Source organism: Rattus norvegicus, chromosome 4 (genome assembly GCF_021556685.1).
Source record: "Rattus norvegicus strain SHRSP/BbbUtx chromosome 4, alternate assembly SHRSP_T2T, whole genome shotgun sequence".
NCBI classification, from domain to species: domain Eukaryota; kingdom Metazoa; phylum Chordata; class Mammalia; order Rodentia; family Muridae; genus Rattus; species Rattus norvegicus.
In genome coordinates, this window is record NC_141537.1 from 169,307,097 (window position 1) to 169,326,373 (window position 19,277).

The window sequence follows — 19,277 nt, forward strand, 5'->3', positions numbered from 1 at the left end:
GAACATGGTGGAGATAGATTGCCCTCAAAGATGGATAAAGAAAACGGTAAATAAAGGAGCATTGGCTACAGCATCTCAGAACGCTGAGGTGCAATCAAGATCAGTCTTAAGAACAGAATCCACAGGCTTTAAAAAAGGAGCTGAGACATTGATAAATCAGTACCATAGAGTGTCTACTAAATGAAATCAGAACAGAAAGTCCTTATTCTCTGCATCTTGACCATTGTGGGTTTCTATGTTAGCCATCGTCTATGGCAAAAGAAGCTTCTTTGATGAGGGTCGCTGACACCGACTTATGGGTATGACAATAAATCTTTAGGAGAGTGTTTTATGCTGTGTCTATTTAGGGAAGTAACTGTAATAGGTTCACTCCTACGGCTATGACCTCTAGCTACAGGTTCCTAGCCCTATAACTGTCCCAGGTATGGATTTCAACTTATGAATTAGGCCTTAAATCCAATCAGAAAGCGGTGGGTTATTCCTATGACATTCAAATCACTGAGGGTAGTTTTGACTGCCCTATCTGAAATGGGTGTCCAGTTCCCAGTTCTCTGTATTGACAAGAGAAACATAATGACTTGTCACTGTCTGGTGTATTGTAGCCCCCCAAAAAGGACTGTAGTGTGTTTTAAATGTAATACAGGGGAGGGGTGCTCAGATTCCCTGCAGACATTCAAAAGAATCCAAGTATTCCAATGCAGAACCCAGGAAATATTTTCCCATGGAAACACTGTGTTCTACCAAACTGTTAGTCTTTAAGATTCTAAGGGTTCCACACTTTAGCTTAACCCTACTAGTTAAATGGCCTCTTCTGGCCTAACCTAGCAAAACTAACCACCATGAAGAACATCAGCAGGAGGGGAAAATGTGAGTTCTAAACAAGTCACTTAGAATGTGGTTTTAGAATGCAATCTACTCTTAAACTTGGTGTTTTCCTAGACGTTTGTGCTGTCAGGGACAATGGAAAATTTACCAGGTTTTCTGAGCAGAACCCTCAGGAAAGAGACCAGGATGGTCAAGACACCAAGGCCAAGGGTGGGAAGAAGGGGATGCCTAAAGAGAGCTAATAATGTAGACTTGAGGTGAGAAGCCCTCTAGGGGGCCATCATTCATACCCTAGTATGGGGATGGTGACTGAGAGGAGCCTTCGAAAGAGCTTCAGACCAAGGAAATACCTTGTCCTAAAAGGAATGCCAAAGGGCTGAAAAAAATAACTTTTTAACCAGAAACTTAAGAGCAGGCCCTGTGTCTGCACAGTGGTTTTAATCATGGCTTTAACCAAATGTTGAGCAAAACTGTTCAGGGAGAAAGAATGCATCTGTGCTGGAAATGTAGAGAAGTTTCTGCCTAACATTTCCAAAATGTACTAGTTGCTTTTTGGTCACTCTGACAGGATGCTCGAAGCAATGAGTGAAGAAAGATTTGTCTCCACTTATAGTTTCCAAGGTTTTAGGCTAGTGTCACTTGGCTTAGCACTCCTAGGCCAGTAGTAAGATACAGTATTAAGGCCAGGAGAGTGTGTGACAAAGGAAGTTCACCTCATAGCAGACAGGAAGTAGAGAAAAGGAAACACTAAGGAATTTCTCAAGCATCCACCTCCAGTGATTTTCCTTCAGATCGCCTGAGTGCCTCCACATGAGCCTTTCGTGGGGGACCTTCATATCCAAATAGCAACACTAAACAATACAGTATAACAACTATTTGCACACCATGTACACTGTATTCAGTGTTATCAGTGGTTTAAGAATAATTTAGTACATGGGAGGCCATGGATCTGTCATTTGCAAATACTTGAACATCTGAGGATTCAGTTATCCAGCAGGGCCCAGAGCCAGTTCCCTGCAGGAGCGGATGGACAGCTGTCCACCTGGGATGCAAGGAGTAAAAGAGGAGGTGGAGCTGAAATTTGTAAATGCAATGGAATTACAGGGTGGAAAGCACAAAGACCAAGTGAGGCCTCAAAAAGAGAGGCCTAGGACTTGTCCTGTGGAAGTGTCCATTATGAGTTCTGAGCAGCATGACGAACCAAAGGTAAGTTGAGAGGTTTTCGTGAGATGTCCCAGATACTTCTAGATGAAACTTATGACTTTGGGGTATATGATGGTTTGAATAAGGATGACTCCCACAGACTCATATTTGAATACTTGGTCCCCAGTTGATGGGACTGTTTGAGAAGGATTAGGAGGCGTGGCCTTGTTGGAGAAGGTGTGGAGGGAGCAAGCTCTGTGGTTCCAAATGCCCAAACCATTCCCAGTTAGCTCTGATCGCTCTCTCTGCCTTGTGATTGTGTCTCAAGATGTAAACTCTCACTACCGCCCCAATGCCATGCCTGCCTGCCTGTTGCCATGCTCCCTGCCACAAGGGTCATGTCCTCTAACTCTCTGGAACTGTGGCCCCCATATATACTTTTTATTTCGTACGTTGCCCTCATCACAGTGTCTCATCACAGCAGTAAAAAGTGACTAAGACAGAGTGTGAAATTCAACATGAAGTTGCTTTTGTCAGCTCACCAAGAAGCAGTGAGCAGGAAAGGTTGGGGAAGGGCAGGGGCAAGGCATGACATAGAAGCCAAGGGGAGGGGAGCTGGCTTTCAGGGAGCAGTCTATGCACTCTGGAGTAGTGGGGGAATGAGACCACCTGGGCAGGGCTGTCCCTTCTCAGCCTCACTTGGGTTGACACCCAGCCATCCCATTCTTCTCCCGTGACTATGACCACATGTAATCACTAAAAGGTCACCAGAATCTTTCATGATGCTGGAAACCCAGCTCATAAACAAGGAGTCTCAAGGACGTGTCCTGGCTCCCTCCACTCAGTCCTGATGGTGGTCATCATGCCTTCTTCCCCTGTTCACAAAGAGCTGCGCTCATTAAATGGCTATCACCGTGAGGAGTTCCAGAGAGCAGAATGACCTAACTCTGGTTCTTCATCCAGGAAACTCATTTCCCCTAAAGCTCTCTTCTGACAGAACCGTAAGAAGCAGCATGTTCTTTTCATGACGGCCTGTGTGGACAAAGGTGTGTGCTGAGAGGAATCCTGAGGCGAGTTACGTCTCCTTGCTCTTTAGGCAAACAGGATGAAGACAGAGACTGAGTCGGTGGACTCTGAGGCTGAAGGCCAGTAAGGACTGAAAGATGTGTTGCAAACCTATTGTGGGACAGCGTGTGGAAGAGTGACCAGTCTTCCTTGAAGAGCCTGTTAACGCTTCTGAAGGAGGTGAGAGGCAAAGACTTTCCCAGAAGTTGAGAGAGACACAGGTCCTGAGAGAAAAAGGGATGAGGATCTGCGCTTGCTTCTTCCCTCCCTCTTTTTTCTGTTTTCTGTTTTGTTTTATTGTTTTGATGTTTGTTTGGGGAGTTGTTACGTTTCGGTTTGGTTTTGGTTTGGGTTATGGTCTTGTCTTGTTTTCAGTTCCAGGGCCTTATAGGTGTTGGACAAACTCTCTCACTGAGCTGTGTCTCCAGTCCCAGATCTTTTTTTAAAGGAGGATTTTACTCACTAGCTTTGAAATAATACAGAAGCTCAAGCTAGAATTGAATGTAAGCATCTTGAGTAGCTAGGATTCAGACCTGTGAGAGGCCCAGCGTCAGTTCTTGTGGGTTTTCCACTGACAAGTAACGATTGTGTGTATCTGAGGCTGCACTGCAATGTTTTATTGTTGCTTCCATTTTTTGAGACAGGGTCTTGTTATTTGGCCCAGGCTGGCCTTGAACCTATGATCCTCCTGCTTCTGCTCCTAAGCTCTGGGATTATTGACATGCATTGTCACGCCAGGCCAAGGTAATTTTTTGATACATATTTGTAATGTATATTGAGTATATCAGGTTGATTAACAAGTTAATCACCTCTTTTTTTATTTTGTGTAGTAAAAACACTCAACATCCATGCCATCATCTGTTTTGAAATGTACAATGAATTATTTATTGCAATGAGTCACCAATCTGTACAGTCGTCGCTTTCGTACTGAACAGTTGTGCCTTTAACCCAGTGTCCCCTTCCCCCAGCTACTGTCTAGCCACCAGTCAACTCCAAGCCTATGGGAAGTGGCTTGGGTAGCATTTCTTTCCCCCATGCTGGCTGAGTTCACTTAACACCGTTGCACACCAGGCTCATCTGCGCTATCACCGTTTACGGGATTTCCCGTTTTGAGACTGCACGCTGGATGTGTATCAGAGGTTCTCTGTCCATTCAGCTGAGATGGATAATTGGCGTGATCCGTACTTCCTGGCTTCTGTGGGATGTTTGGAAATGAGCACGAGCGCAGTACGTCTTGTGCGAAGCCGGCCATAGCAAGGAGTGTTTGGACAGAGCTAGTGAAGCTACCAAGGGAGATCACGGAGCCGCACTCTCCCTGTGACTCTGACGCAGCACGGATCACCATCCAGAAAGTCTCTCTGTGCCCCTGACGATCTCCTAAGGCTGGTGCTGGCTGTACCATATGAGACTCGTGAGGGCGGGAACACAGCCCCACATCACCACCTCCACCTGCAATTACAACTGCAGCAGCTGTTACTGAGAGCCATACTCCTCCGAGAGCACCTCGCCCACTCATAGGTCCATCTGTTGGAACCTCATATCAGCCTTACTGGACAGATACAGTCCTTAGTGTTCTGTTTTATAGTCGTAAACCAGGGCATCAAAGGAGGTTGAAGATGGACGCAAAGACAGAAGAAATTTGCTAATCAGAAATACAGGTAAATGAGAAGCTAAGCAAGTAATTCCATCAAGAAAAAAGAGGACTGGGCTCTGTGTGCCTGTGTGGTGTGTGTGTGTGTGTGTGTGTGTGTGTGTGTGTGTGTGTGTGTGCGCGCGCGCGCATATGCGCGCACATGCATGAAAAGGGGGGCGACTATGAAATGAGAAGTAACTTTTTAGATAGTTTTCTGTTAGCTCTGTTAACTACCTACCCAGGTTGTTACGGTGAATTTAGGTTGGTGCTGGGAGTCTGGTCATGCGTTAGGTTACAAATGATTGGTTGCTCGGGGGCAATCTCTAGTTACAAGAGAGCTATCACCAGAGAGCCATCCACAGTCAAAAACAGTAGAAGTCCCAAGGCTGGAAGTAACTGAAGTTTCCAAACGGCACTCTTTGTCTGGAAGGTAAAGACTAAGAAATGTGTGTCCTCAGTGTAAATCTCACGCTCTACTGAAAGTAATCACAGGGGCTCCGAGGAGTTCCAGAAGATCCGCACTCTCTTGGCCTAACTGCAACCATTGTACTCTACGTTTCCTCCCAAGTTAGTCGTCAGAGGCACCGGGAAGTTAACCGACTTGTCCAGGTTCCTAGAGCTGGTCTAAAGAGAGAGCGGAATTTGAATTCAGGCAGTTTGGCTACCTGCTCTATTTCTTCAGTAAAAAGGTGCAAGAGTCAGTCTGGGAAGCAGGCATTTTGACCCATGCTTGGAATCCCAGAGGCTGAGGCAACAAGATTACAATGAGTTCTAGATCAGTCTGAGCCTCCCCAGCAAGTGCCAGGGTAGCCAGGGCTACACAGGAAGTCCTGGTCTGAGTTAAATAAGAATCAAGCCAGAGCTGTAACTTGCCGGTAAAGTGCTTACCTCCCTGCACAAGGCCCTGGGTTCGACATAATTCTACAGAGCTGTAAGAACAGGGCTGAACGCAGCTCTGCAGGTGTGGTTTTCCCTTCAAGGGTACAGCATGCCATGACGTCTTTGACACTCCTATTAACTCAGCTTAGAACATTATCGCTTTCTTTAATTTCTGCATTACATTTGTTTACTGTGTACATCACAGCAGCACGTGTGTGGAGGTCAAAGGACAACTTGAGGTTGGTTCTCTCTTTCTACCATGTGGAACTCAGGGACGAAACTCAGTTCATTAGGCTTGGCCACAAGCGCCTTTAACCCCTGAGCCATCCCGTCGGCCCACCATCGCCTTTCGGGAAGGTGTCCCACACTGTTTCAAATAAAGCAGACACTCAGCCACAAGGCATTTTGACACGAGGCCGCTCCTAAGTAAGGCTTCTCTTACTCTTTCTGCATACAACTGATTGGTTAATCCTAAGTGTTCCAAATCTTAGTGCAAGCTTGTCCCTGCAATAATTTTGGGACCTCATATATTGCCTTTCCCAGAGCAATGATCACTTGCCAACAACAGCTGGCAGTTTCTGAAACACCAGCTTTGTACCCGACACCTGCCAAGTGCTTCCCTCGAAAACCTCAGCCCTTTGCTCTTGACACAAAGTCAGATCTTTGTGTCTTCTTTGAATAGATTAGGAAACCGAGGCTAGTGTGGTTAAGGAAACTGTTCATAAGCTATTTTAGGAGCTAGAAGTGTGGCTCAGCGGCCACAGGGCTTGCTTTGCTGTGCAACTGTGAGTTGTAGTTTGGATGTTCAGCCATGAGTCTGTACAGATGCCCAGAAAAAGCTTGGTGTGGTGGCCCACATCTGTAACCCAGTACAAGGGACAGAAAGCAGGCAGAACTCTGGGGCTTGCAGAATGGCTAATCTATCAGAAGCAGCAAGCCCTGGGCGCAATGAGAGACCGCCTCGAAACAATAAGGTGGAGAAACAATGAGGAAGAAAGAGGAGAGAGGGGATGGGGAAGAGGGAGAGGAAAGGGGAAGGAGAGAGAGAGAGAGAGAGAGAGAGAGAGAGAGAGAGAGAGAGAGAGAGAGAGAGAGAGAGAGTCTAATTGGGAAATGACAGAGCCAACACTCACATTTAGAATTCTCACCTGACTCCGTGGACCATATTCCTCCCCCCAACCTCCTCTTCCCATGGTCTATGAACTCGTCACTACCCAAGTCAATCATAAAAAAATGTCCGACAGAGTCAAGGACAGGGCTCAAAGGTGGGTTTCACCTCTCCTGCTATACATTTGCTTGTTACTCACAGTCAGAGGTGAGGCGTTTCTCACAGAATGTTCGAGGCCAGAAATGTTGGACCCGTTGCCCACACTCAGACACCCAAGCCAGACCAAGGCAGAAGGGCCGAGTTTCTCATTCCATCCACAGACACTTCACACTTTGGGCAACGGTGAGAAGCCACCCACGGAGTTTTACACCTACACCTGTTTTGTAATTGTTCAACTCATCCCCATGCACACCCTTTGACCTTTGACCCCTGGTTCTGGAAGGTGCCCTTCACTAACTCTGGGATTTTGGTCTTTGGGTGGTGTAAGAATTGAACTCGGTGCTTCAGACATGCCAGGCAGGCACTATCTGCCACTGGGCTGGTTCCTGCGCTCCTCACAGACCCTTTCGGAACTCGTGACACCTCCATGGAACTATCCCCTAATAACTCGGGTTCTTTTTTAGGGCATTCCCAAAAGTGTGAGGCTTCTGAACCACCAACTCCCCAAGACTGGGAAAGTCAGCCCTCTCCTCCAGCACCCCTCAACTGTGACCCGTTCTTAGTTTATTTTCTATGGCTGCAAAAAAGACAGCTTGATCAAAAGCAGCCTAGAGAAGAAAGGGTTAATTTGACTTCTTGTCCTGATCTCTGAGGAAAGCCAAAGATTGGCAGACACTAAAGCAGAGACCAGAGAAAGGGCCTCCGTCCCCATACCTTGCTCAGCTCGCTCTTTTCCGTAACAGAGGATCACCTCTCGAGCTTGTCACGTAGCTTGTCCACATCTTCACAGATCAGGAAACAGAAAGCTCCTGTAGGAAATAAAGGCCCAACCCCAGCTATCGGTAGCCTTCTGAGGAGTTCCTAACCTTCGCAAACAGCGCCACCTGCTGGTAACAAAGGTTCGAGCACCTGAACCAACGGGAGCACCCGCTTCAGGTCCCTCATCCAGTCAGACGCAGAATGAGTAACAGAAATGTCTCCAATGCATACAAATGTGCTTCAATCAAGCCTATGGTCCGACATGAAGATACGGTGGGCCTGAAAGCCGAAGAATTTAAATGATTTAACTAAGGTTTACAATAAATATATTTTATTTAACATTCTCATGTTGTAAAAGAACTCAGTCTGATTGGTCCCTTCAACATTCCACCATGGATAGGGGAGGAGCTCCTGAGGTGTCCACCCACCCCTACCCCGCCAAGGAGCTGGTGGCAGTTAACAGTTGCTGGGGTGAGGGTGTCATTTCTTCAGTGGTGTAGCCACTGGTAAGTTGCCCCTACTCTAAGTAAACGCCCCCCACCCCCACCCCCGTAGCCATGCTCGCACAAGCAGCCCTTGTGGGGAAAAAAAGACATGAGACTAGGAAGGCGATTAACTATCTAGGAAGAAGAAAGCAGAAGCGTGAGGGAGATCGTAATGAGGGGAGACTATGACCACAACATGTTGTACACTCGCGGGGAAGTTTAAAAATAAATGTATTCCCTGGGTCCTGCTAAGACTGAACCCCCAGTGAACTAGACTGTTGGGGGGAGGGGGACAATGGGGGGAGGGTGGGGAGGGGAACACCGATAAGAAAGGGGAGGGGGGAGGGGGATGTTTGCCCGGAAACTGGGAAAGGGAATAACACTCGAAATGTATATAAGAAATACTCAAGTTAATAAAAAAAAATAATAAATAAATGTATTGGGCTTAACTAACACATTAAAAAAAAAAAAGCGAGATCTAAGGTCCACATCATAAGAGAGAGAGAGAGAGTGAGAGAGAGAGAGAGTGTGTTTCAAATGCCTTCTGAACCGTCTAACCGAAACCAATCTGATATTCTATCTGGTTCAAAGGAGACCTTCAAACACCAGGCATTTATAGTTAGATAAGGAATGCAGAGATGAATCCACAAACAGGACAAACTGGAAAGGCTGCCTGTTCTCTGCAGGACAATAAAGGAGGGCATTCTGCGGGAACCAGCCCTCATTTTCATGGGAGGGACTATGTTTATATTCCCTCGTCTTCTACACATTAACCTGCATCTCTGTGAAATCTCGATGTGGACTAATCCGGAGCATGCAAGGGGCAAGCCCCTAGGAACCAGATGGCTTCCAAACTCCCAATCACCCACTGAGGACATATCATCGGTCTTTTTCCTGTCTCAAACCATGTTTTCTACTCCAGAGTCAAGGGGCAGCAGTCATGGTTCCAGAAAAGAATACGGAGTTAATAAAAGACATCAAAATAGTGACAGGAAAGATGGTCAGGGTGTGGGGCTCTAAAGACAGACAGCCTAGGGTTCCCTCCAACCTCAGCTACACATGTCACCTTGAGCAATTCTTTGCCTCAGTTTCCTTATCTGCAAGCTAGGCATAACTATAAATACTCTCTACACAACTGAGTTTAAAAAAAAAAAAACAAAAAACAAAACCAGCAACTGTGAGAACATGCTTCTGTTTATTTCTATAGTTGATGGCTGATTAGGTCGAGAATTCTTTTTCAGTGATCATAAATTTGACAAGACAGATGTTCATTTTCTCCGAGTTTCTCATAGCCTCTCCTAGGGCAGACACTGTCTCATTAGCAGTCGTGTAGACCAACATCTACCTTCCCGGCTTCCTTAGAGGTAGAGTTGATATTAGCATCAAGTCCGAGATGTTCTCAATGGTGGAGTCCTCAAAGGAAGTCGGGATAGCCTAATCCACCCCAATTCTATCCAGTCTCTGTGCCAGGAGGGCCCTGATGGAAACAATGTTTCTTGCTCTGCCCTTGCCTCTGACCTTACCAGCAACGCTGTCACCACTCACCGCCTTCCGTAGTTTGTCCCCACCCAAACACAGTTCTGGATTTACTGACAAGGACTGGGTGGCAGTATTCCCCCCACATTCTCTTTCTGGATTCTTCCATATTAAAAGACGTTTAGCTAACCAAAGAAAAACTAGCTTCAAGTTTCATGCACCACACAGACTACAGGAGAGTTGAGTAATGTAGAACTCTGTTTGAGTCAGATTTGGGGGTGCACATCAGGAAGCAGGAAGATCAGAAGTTCAAAGCCAGCTAAGCTACATGGCAAGACCCTATATCAAAAATCCAAAAGGAGCTGGTGGCAGTGGTGCACACAGCACTCAGGAGGCAGGGACAGGCCGATCTCTGTGAGTTCGAGGCCAGCCTGGACTACAGAGTGAGTTACAAGCCAGCTAAAGCTACACAGAGAAACTCCATATCAAAAAAAAAAAAAAAAAAAAACCCTAAAAGAAAAAATAAGTAAATAAAAGGAAGAAAAGAAGAAAAAAGAAAAACAACATAAACCAGCAAGAATCAAGATCTTACACCACATCCTCACAACAAAAATAAAACCGACCAATTTGAAGGGGCCTAGCAAGGCGAAGGGGAAGGTTCTAGACTTTCAAGGGCAGCTGACAGTGTGGAAAAGCATCGATGTAAGAGCAGTGTGTGTGTCAGCGAGGACTGGTGCTGTCCTTCCCTTACCAGTCTAGATCAGGCTCCAGTGAAAACCTACCTGCCCTTCCTCACAGAGCAGGGGAGAGAGGAGAGTCTGCCTGTGCCTGTTTGCCAACTCAAAATGCCCTATTGTCAGAGTGAAGGGCCGTGGAGTGGCATCTTCTAAACCCTTCAGGGACAGCCGTATAAAATATGGAACAAAACCTGGACTAGTTACCAAGATAACAGGGAGAATGGAACAACAACATTATAACAATATTTGCTATGAAGTGAATGAATGAATGAATGTTCGTAAGCATTTTTTCTTTCGTAAGCATTTTTATTTCATTATATGTCCTTTTTAGTTTCTGCATCTTTTCTACAGAAGCATGTGTACTTTTAGGACTGAAAGGGAAGTAGTTTTTGTATCAGGTTAATACAGAAAATGTGTTGAGGCTGGCGTGGTGATGTGACAGCTTCTTAGGTACGGGGGGGGGGGGGGGAGTGGGGAGGGGGGAGTGGCGGCGGGGGGGGGGGGGGCGACCCGAGTGTGTCTGTAGACAGAGTCTGTCCTTGGTGAGCTCACTTCCTTGTCTCTTAGTTTCCTTTCCAATACCTTTTGCTTTGTGAAATTGTTCTCTTTTGTAACAAAGTAGCCCAGGGTCCTCGACTTTGATCATTTCATTCTCCTGGTCTTCTGGCCTTGACTGCCAAAGTGCTGGGATAACAGGTGAGCACTGTTGGGGATTTTTTGTTTGTTTGTTTTTTGGTTTTGGTTTTGGTTTTGTTTGTTTGTTTGTTTGTTTGTTTGTTTGTTTGTTTGAGACAAGACTTCTCTGTGTCGCCCTGGCTATCCTGGGACTCACTCTGTAAAGCAGGCTTCCATGAACTAGCAAAGATCTGCCTGCCCCTGCCTTCGGAGTACTGGGATTAAAGATGTGTGTCGACACTACCCTGCTCATTAGGAAGAAAACCCATTCCTAATACTTCTTTAATAGCCTCTCAGCTGACCAAACTCCTACACACAATGTTCATTTGCTGGTGGGAGTTTATTTTAGGACACCAAGAGTCACAATTTCCCATGCTCCGGTCATTTTTTCACCTTGTCTGGGTCTATTAGCCTGAGAGCTACATGACCAGTTCCCCTTCCCTAGAGTTTATCCAGTTTCTTTATCTATGCTTTACCAGCTGTGCTCAAAGTTTCGGGATCATAAGAATACAAGAATACAAAAGTCTACGTCAGTTAAGAATCTGGATGGAGACTAAAACCATATATGACTATTTCTTACGTCATATACATAGAGAGTTTAATCATAGGGTAGTAGCATGTCATATCTAAAATTAAATTTCGTGGCTTTTACTACATCTGGGGCGAAATTCTTGCTTATAAGCTTTTCTACTGGTCCTATCTGAAATGGGGTTTTGGGGTCACTGGAAAGATATGTGATTTGACCTGAAGCCAGAAGGACCACGATCTGGATCTCAATCAACCAAGGAGAACCCTAACCACCCTAAGCCTGTCGCCTCCTCTGGGAAACAGGAATCCTGACACCTGCCCTCAGCATGGTTAGGATTGCATAACCAGTGGACAGCGGTAGGTGACACGTGGGCTCGATCTGCTGGACGCTCCAGAGAGTAAAGTGGGGGAAAGTGAACAAGAGCTATCAGTTGAGGTGAGTGAAGGCTGAAGGCATCAGCTTCCAGGCGAGGAAAACAGACGGGGGGGGGGGGGGGGGGGGGGCCTCGGAACAGAGCCCAGAATCAATAGGGAGGGATTGGCTGGTCTGGTGAGAGAAAGCAGGGCTATGGGGTGACAACCTGTAATTCTCTCTCTCTCTCTCTCTCTCTCTCTCTCTCTCTCTCTCTCTCTCTCACACACACACACACACACACACACCCATCTTGGTGCTCTCAGTAACAGACATTTTAGAGAAGCCAGCGGGATTGAAGAGGAAGGAGGGTAGAAATTGTAAACAGGAGAAATTGTACAGAGAAGAAAACTGGAAAAACCCGTTCTCCTTGGCGCTCGACCAGCGTCCATGAGTCAGTGACTCTACCCTTTTTTTAAGAGACCCCTGCTAGGCCAGTGGCTTGGCAGCCCCAGATCCCCTAAGAACCACACTGTTCCGGGGACCCAGAATAAGTGTCATGGGACTGTACAGTGAACTCTGGCCAGCAGATTTCCTCTAGACCTTGGGGGAAAAAGACTTCCTGTCAGAACTGTATTCAGCCAGGTGGGAATCTGCAGTTAAAAAAAAAAAAAAAAAAAAAAAAAAAAAAAAAAAAAAAACCTCTGACACAGGATCTAAGCAGTGTGCCTGACCCTGGGAAATACAGACCAGCAGTCAGCATTCATGCCTGGACTTCAGAAGGGCCCACCCGGAGGTGACCAGCATCTGTGACCTGATTCATGGAAGACCACCCATTGCTGGGAACAGTAAATGGGACCCAAACTCTCAAAAGTCCACTCAAGAACGAAAACAGCATTTGTAACCCAACCCTCAAAAAACTGTCCACTGGTAAGACAAGCAGTTGTGACCTAATGTCACAAAAGACTACCCCGGTGTTTGACATGCCAAACATGTCTGGAAGCCCAAGAGAATGACTGAAGTCACCATGCAGACGGGAAGGAGTACTGAAGACCAATCTCAGTACCCCAAACACCCGGCTAGCAAAGAAAACGACACCTCAACCCTATTACACTTTAAACCCTCTTGAATATTTCAAACACTTCCACTGAAATAATAATGGTGATTTTAACTTGACCAATGACTTCATATAAAATACAAGAACTGTGGACAAGCAAGGCATCAAGACTCTCCAAAATTTATTTAATCCCCAGCAATGGCACCTGATGAGAAGGATTTAGATGAAATCCCAGAGGAAGAACCCAAAGAATAAGTGTAAGTAAAACCAAAGAAATCAAAAAGGACACACATTCCTGAGCCAACTCTGAGACGACACAAGCACATACATGGAATAAGAAAGCCAGGCCAGTAGATTAAAAGCTAATGAAGAAGAATAATGAAAAGAAATAAACACAAGAAAGGAAACTTGTCGGTAAATCCAATAAAAATCTTTGTGTCAATAGGAAGGACTAAAGGAAAGACGTAAAATTAAGGCTGGATGACAACAAGGAAAAGTTAGGGAGTTCAGTCAATGACAAGGAAATAAATAAAATATGAACAGAGCAGCTGAGATCAATAGAACACTATGAAAAGATAAAATCTAAGAATCATAAGCATGGAAAAAAATTTCATGCTAAAGGAATAGAAAACAACAGTAAGATCATCATAAAAAAAAAGAAAGATGTTTAACTGGATACGAATATATTTAAAAAACTAAACAGACAAGACCGTAAAAGAAATTTCCCATGTCATAATTTAGCAAAAACACTAAATAGACAAAAAATATATTGGGATGTGAAGAGAGAAACATCAAGTCACAAAAGCAGCTTCATTAGAACAATGTCAGATTTCTCAACAGCAACTTAAGAACCAGGAGACCTTAGAACTACGTGCTTAAAGCTCTGACAGACAGCAACTGCAACCCAGAATGCTACCCCAGTAAAACTATCTGCCATAATTAAAGGAGAAAGAAAAAGTTTCATGATTAAAAACAGACTAAAGAAATGCATGATCTCAGACTCACCGAGATCTGCCTGCCTCTGCCTCCAGAGCACCGGGATTAAATGTGTGCACCAGCGCCGCCCAACAGAAAAGGCACTTAAACAAATACAACTAGGAAGAGAGTAGGTTTTGCTGTTTTAACATCTGGCAGAGTTAAAACCAACATTAGACAAAGGAGGCCATCGAGTTAGCACTTAGAAAAGACAGACAAAAGTGTGTGTGTGTGTGTGTGTGTGTGTGTGTGTGTGTGTGTGTGTGTGTGAGAGAGAGAGAGAGAGAGAGAGAGAGAGAGAGAGAAAGAGGAGGGGGAGAAGGGGGAGAGGGGAGGGATGGGAGGAAAGGGGAGGAAGAGGAGAGAGGGGAGGGAGAGGAGAAAGGGGAGGGAGAGAAGAGAGGGGAGGGAGAGGAGAGAGGGGAGGGGAGGGAGGGGGAGAGAGGGGAAGGAGAGTGAGAGTCTTCAAAGTAATAAAAATAGAGATGAACGAAGTAATAAAAATAGAGATGAAAGGAAAACATTGCAACAGATACCAATGAAAAGCAAAAGTTCCTTGGGAGGATATAATTTAAAAACTAAGCTGGAAAATCTAAAAGATGTGGGTGAATTTCTAAACTCATATGGCATACCAAAATCAAATCAATACAAGATAAACTATTTAAACAGATTTTTATAACAAGCAATGAGATTGAGGCAGTAACAAAATTGAAGAAACAAAACAAAACCTCTTAACTAAAAATAATAACTAAACAACCCAAGACCAGATGGATTTACTGCTGAGTTTCGATAGACCCTTAAAGAACTAACACCAAGCTTCTCAACCGGGTCTATAACAGGAAAGGGAAGGATGCTATCAAATTCTTTTTATGAAGCCAGCGTTGTCCTATGATGACATCGCCATTCCAAGGGGATGAAGGTGGAGAAGGTAGATATGAGGAAGAGGACCGCCCAGGCATCTGAAAGAGTCGAGAGCAAGGAGAGAAAGTGGACTGAGCGTGGCCAACAGACAGGACAGGGCCATGAGAAGTTAGAGATGGGAAAGAGAGAAAGAGAATGCAGGAAAGGAGGCCAAGAGAGAGGGAACCAGAAGGAGAAGGCAAAAGAAGAGCCCGTGGCCAAAAGGGCCGGGTTAGTTACATGGGAATGAGAAGCTGAGGGAAGGAAGCTCATGAGCTGGAGAAGCTTAGAGCAGAGGGTAGGGCTGAGGAGAGCTGAGAAGAGCCTCGGGCATTGAGGGAGCCTGGAGGCCAGCATGTGCTTTGGTGTGCTCACAGGTGACACGGACAGTCATTTGTCCTTATACCAAACCACACAAAGACACAACAGCAACAACAGTTATAGACCAACCTCTCTGTTAAACATAGACGTAAAAAACTCTCAGCAAAGTATTTGCAAACAAATTTTTAAAAATAAAATTGTTCACATGATCAAGTTGACTTTATTCCAGATACGCAGGGATTCAGCATATGCAAATCAATCGATGTAATAATACCTCACAAAAATGGTCTCGGGAACAGACATCACATGATAGCCTCAATAGTTACAGAGGGGGGTGTTTAAAAAAACCTGACATCCCTTCATGACAAAAGCTCCAGAGAAAAATAGAGGGAACACATCTCAACATAATTAAGGCTCCTATGTCACATAGATAGCCAACATTACACTAAATGGAGAAAAATTAAAGGTGTTGCCACCAAAATCAGGAGTAACACATGGATGTACACTTTGTCCTCTTACTTAACATTGTGCTTAAAGACTTAGCGACAGGACAAGAGAAGGACATATCACTGATACACATAGAAAAGCAAGACGTCAAAGTGTCCCCATGTGCAGATAAGATTCTAGACATAAGACCCACCAGGGAACTTTTAGATTGCATAAACATTTTCAGTAAAGTGACAGGATATAAAATTATCATTCCTGAATCAGTAGCTTTCCTGTACATGAATAAAAATGCTGAGAAAGAAATCAGGGAATTAATTCCATTAAAAATGACTTATAGGGCTGGAGAGATGGCTCAGCAGTTAGGAGCACTGATTGCTCTTCCGGAGGTCCTGAGTCCGATTCCCAGCGACCACATGGTGGCTCACAGCCATCTGTCATAGACTCCAATGCCGTCTTCTGGTGTGTCTGAAGACAGCTACAGTGTACTCACATACAAAAGGTAAAGAAATCTTAAAAAAAAATATCATTAAAAAAATGACTTATAACAACAACAACAATAATAATCCTAACCAAGAAAGTGAAAGACCCCCAACAATTAAAGCTTTAAAACATTCAAAGAAGAAATTGAAAAAAAGACACTAGGACATAGAAAGAGGCCCCTGCTCATGGATTGGAAGAATTAATATTGTGAAAATGGCCATATTCTCATAAAAACTTCTAATTTAATATATTCCCCCACCAAAATCCCAGTATCATTCTCACAAATAGAAAAAATAATCTTAAGGCGCACACGGAACTGCAAAGGCATCCAGATAGCTAAAGGAACCCTAATCCAGAGAAATCTGGAGGCATCAACATGCCCGGTGGTTACCGTAGAACCACAGTCACAAAACCAACACAGTCCTAACACAGAACGGATGTGCAGATCAATCAGACGCAGTAGGAGACAAAGCTGTAAGTCCAACCGGCTACTGCTGTCTGCTTTTTATTTACAAAGACGCCAAAAGTACGCTCTGGAGTAAAGATAGCGTCTTCAACAAATAGAGCTGGGGAAACTGGCTTTTCCACATGTGGAAAGGTGAAACCAGATCCTTATCTCAGCTCCAAATGAATCCACATCACTAAGGCGAGACATGAAACTGTTAGAAGAGAAAGCAGGGAAAACATCCGGAGAGAGGGCTTTTTGGAACAGGACTCCATTGCTCAGAAAACAATGTCAACGACTGACAGATAGGACATCATGAAATGACAAAGCTTACATACAGCAAAGAAACAGTTCATTGATTGGGCAGACGGGCATACAGGATGAGAGAAAACACAGAGCAATACAGAGGATTGATATCATGTATATGTGTATGTGTGTGTATGTATATGATATATATGTATGTGTGTATATGATGTCTGTGTATGTGTACAAGCACAGGTACCTGTATATGTGTATGACGAGAAATTATATACCACAATAAGTGGACCAACTAAATTAATAACTTCCAAAAGATTGAATACAAATGGCCAGTAAACATATAAATTGTTCCTCACTCCAGTCAGAACGACAGACATTAAGAAAACAAGTATCACCCGAATACAGAAAATAAAAATAAAACCCCCCAATATTTTTTAAAGAGGAGAAAACATAACAGATGCCGGCTAGTATGTGGACAAAAGGGAAGTCATATGCCCTGCTGATAGGAATAGTAAACTAGCCGCCCATTGTGGAAGCCAGCATGAAGGTTTCCAGCCAGTATAGAAGTCGGCATAGAGATTTCTCAGAGAAGCTAAAGTAGACCAGCCAGGTGACTGAGCTGTTGCCCACCCCTGGCGTTTACCCAAATGACTCAAAAAAAAAAAAAAAAAAAAAAAAAGCCAACACATCACAGAATCGCCTGCCCTCTGATGCTTATTAGGGCTCTGCTCACAGTAGCTCATGATAGAACCGACCTAGGTGTGTGCCAACAGAGGAACCGACAGATAAAAGTGGTACGGATATATACAGTAGATTTTCTCTCAACCATTTCGGTCTCCGTGAGCCTTGGAAGTAGAAGTAAAACCGTCCAGAGGAACAAAAGGGACCAACAGGAGGGGGAGGAAGGCTGGAAAGCAAGGACAGTCACACCAGATCGCACGTGCTTTTATGGAAATGCCCTGCCCGTAGGGACAGGAGCAATGAATGTTTTTCAAATATGTACCACCGATTGGCTAGTCGGAAAACACTGATAACAGGCAAAGCGGGGAGCCAGCAAGACCTCTCCACCTGTTTGTGCCTGATGGCAGCGAAAGTGTTTGGGGAAGGATATCTAAGTGCTTTTCGAGTCAAATTACTAGAGCAAAGGGCAGCCTCTCCTTCAGTTAAAGAGGTAGAGGCGGAGCTTAATGAGGAAGTGGCTTCCTTTCTTAAGCCTCTCTCAGTCTTGGTCCCAAACCTGAGAGGCTTGTGCCTGGGAGAGCCCAGCCACTGAGCCGTGATGTGAGAAGCCAAGACCGGCGGCGGAAGGTATCCTCTCAGTGGCACACTCAGAGACACAGGTGTACAAATAGCCACCTGAGACCTGACCTGAAGCCAGAGGAAACCAGCTGAAAGCCTGCAGATCAGGTAACAAGAGCAGGGGACAGCAGTCTCTGGCTCGACTCTCTGGAGCTCGCATACAGGTTGCATTGACCAAAGGAGGCCATCTAACTCGGGAGCTATGAGCCCCTGCTAACAGTCTGCTCCTGTGAGCCAAGCTAGTTCGCTGGGGTTTCCAGAAAGGGCAACATAGGTTATGAGGAGAGTTCTCTTCCCCTCCTCCTTTCCCCTCCTCCTTTCCCCTCCTCCTTTCCCCTCCTCCTTTTCCCTCCCCCTTTCTCCTCCCCGTCTCTCCCTCTCCTCCCTCTCTCCTTCTCCCTTCCTCTCCTTTCCCTCTCTGTTTTTGTTTGTTTGTTTTTGTTTTTGTTTGAAACAGGGTCTCTCTTATGTAGTCCTGGCTGTCCTGAAACTTGCTCTGTAGACCAGGCTGGCGTAGAATACAGAGATCCCCCTGCCTCTGCCTCCAGCAGTGTTAGGATTAAAGGCGTGCACCACCACACCCAGCAAAGGCTGCTCTTTGTAGTTCTCTTTCTACAGAGATGTGTAGATGGTAAAGAATCCTTGTCTGACTGGCCTTTTTAATGGCGGTCTTCTCTCTCGATGGAAATATAACAAGGTGTATATGGCAAGATAGCTGGTCAAAACCCCCAGAGATGACCAGGCATAATGAAGCTTGGTGGTTGAGTCTAGGGACCTCCCTCAGAGGAGCTGTGAGTACAGGTACAGCCCCTGGCTCTCACGTCCAAGGCCAGCAGAGGTGAGGTGAGCTGAACCCACACACTAGACTCTGGTGGCCTCTCACGGAGCTGTGAACCTTCCCTGCTGCTTTCTCTAAGTGCTCACCCACCTGCCTGGGGAAGGGAAGTGAAATCTTACCTCCTCCAACACAGACGAAGAGTCCACAGACTAGAAAACTTGTCAGCGTAACTGCCACTCGGCAGGATCTGGGTTGCCTCTGCACGCTGGTCTTCCCAGAAGAGCACGGCAACTGCCTTCAGAGGATCCTTCCAGGGAGCCCTCTGGAAGGGAAAAAAGGCCAATGAAGCTGCATTGTTTGCCTTTGAGAGAGTGGGATGTGGCGAGGATGAAAACTATAGTGGGGCGAGAGAGGCGGTGGGTCCCTGAGTCCCCGAATTAACGTTAAGATCTCTGAAGAATCCCTCGGGACTTCTGCTAACACAGAATTTACC

General features: G+C 45.4%; 1 protein-coding gene and 1 long non-coding RNA gene across 8 annotated transcripts in view; one reads left to right on the top strand and one right to left on the bottom strand.

Moving 5' to 3' along the window:
- Positions 1–734: 734 nt before the first annotated feature.
- The window catches only part of Bcl2l14 (Bcl2-like 14), a 40,550-nt gene continuing 22,007 nt past the window's right edge, over positions 735–19,277 (top strand). Inside the window, exons 1-3 of one of the 5 annotated variants that reach the window (XM_087658945.1) lie at positions 735–867; positions 1,930–2,031; positions 3,065–3,213. The gene's annotated coding sequence lies outside the window, so the exon portion shown is untranslated. Of the gene's footprint in view, positions 868–1,811; positions 2,032–3,064; positions 3,214–7,955; positions 8,078–17,928; positions 18,115–19,277 lie in introns of those variants that run through there. The other 4 variants (XM_087658946.1, NM_001024338.1, XM_087658947.1 and 1 more) reach the window with 4 other exon arrangements.
- LOC147995106 (uncharacterized) overlaps positions 3,893–19,277 on the bottom strand; it is a 38,799-nt gene continuing 23,414 nt past the window's right edge. The window contains exons 3-5 of one of the 3 annotated variants that reach the window (XR_015687110.1): positions 18,964–19,106; positions 7,527–7,621; positions 3,893–5,290 (exon numbers count right to left, since the gene is read on the bottom strand). This is a non-coding gene — a long non-coding RNA (uncharacterized LOC147995106). Of the gene's footprint in view, positions 5,291–7,526; positions 7,851–13,886; positions 13,941–18,963; positions 19,107–19,277 lie in introns of those variants that run through there. The other 2 variants (XR_015687108.1, XR_015687109.1) reach the window with 2 other exon arrangements.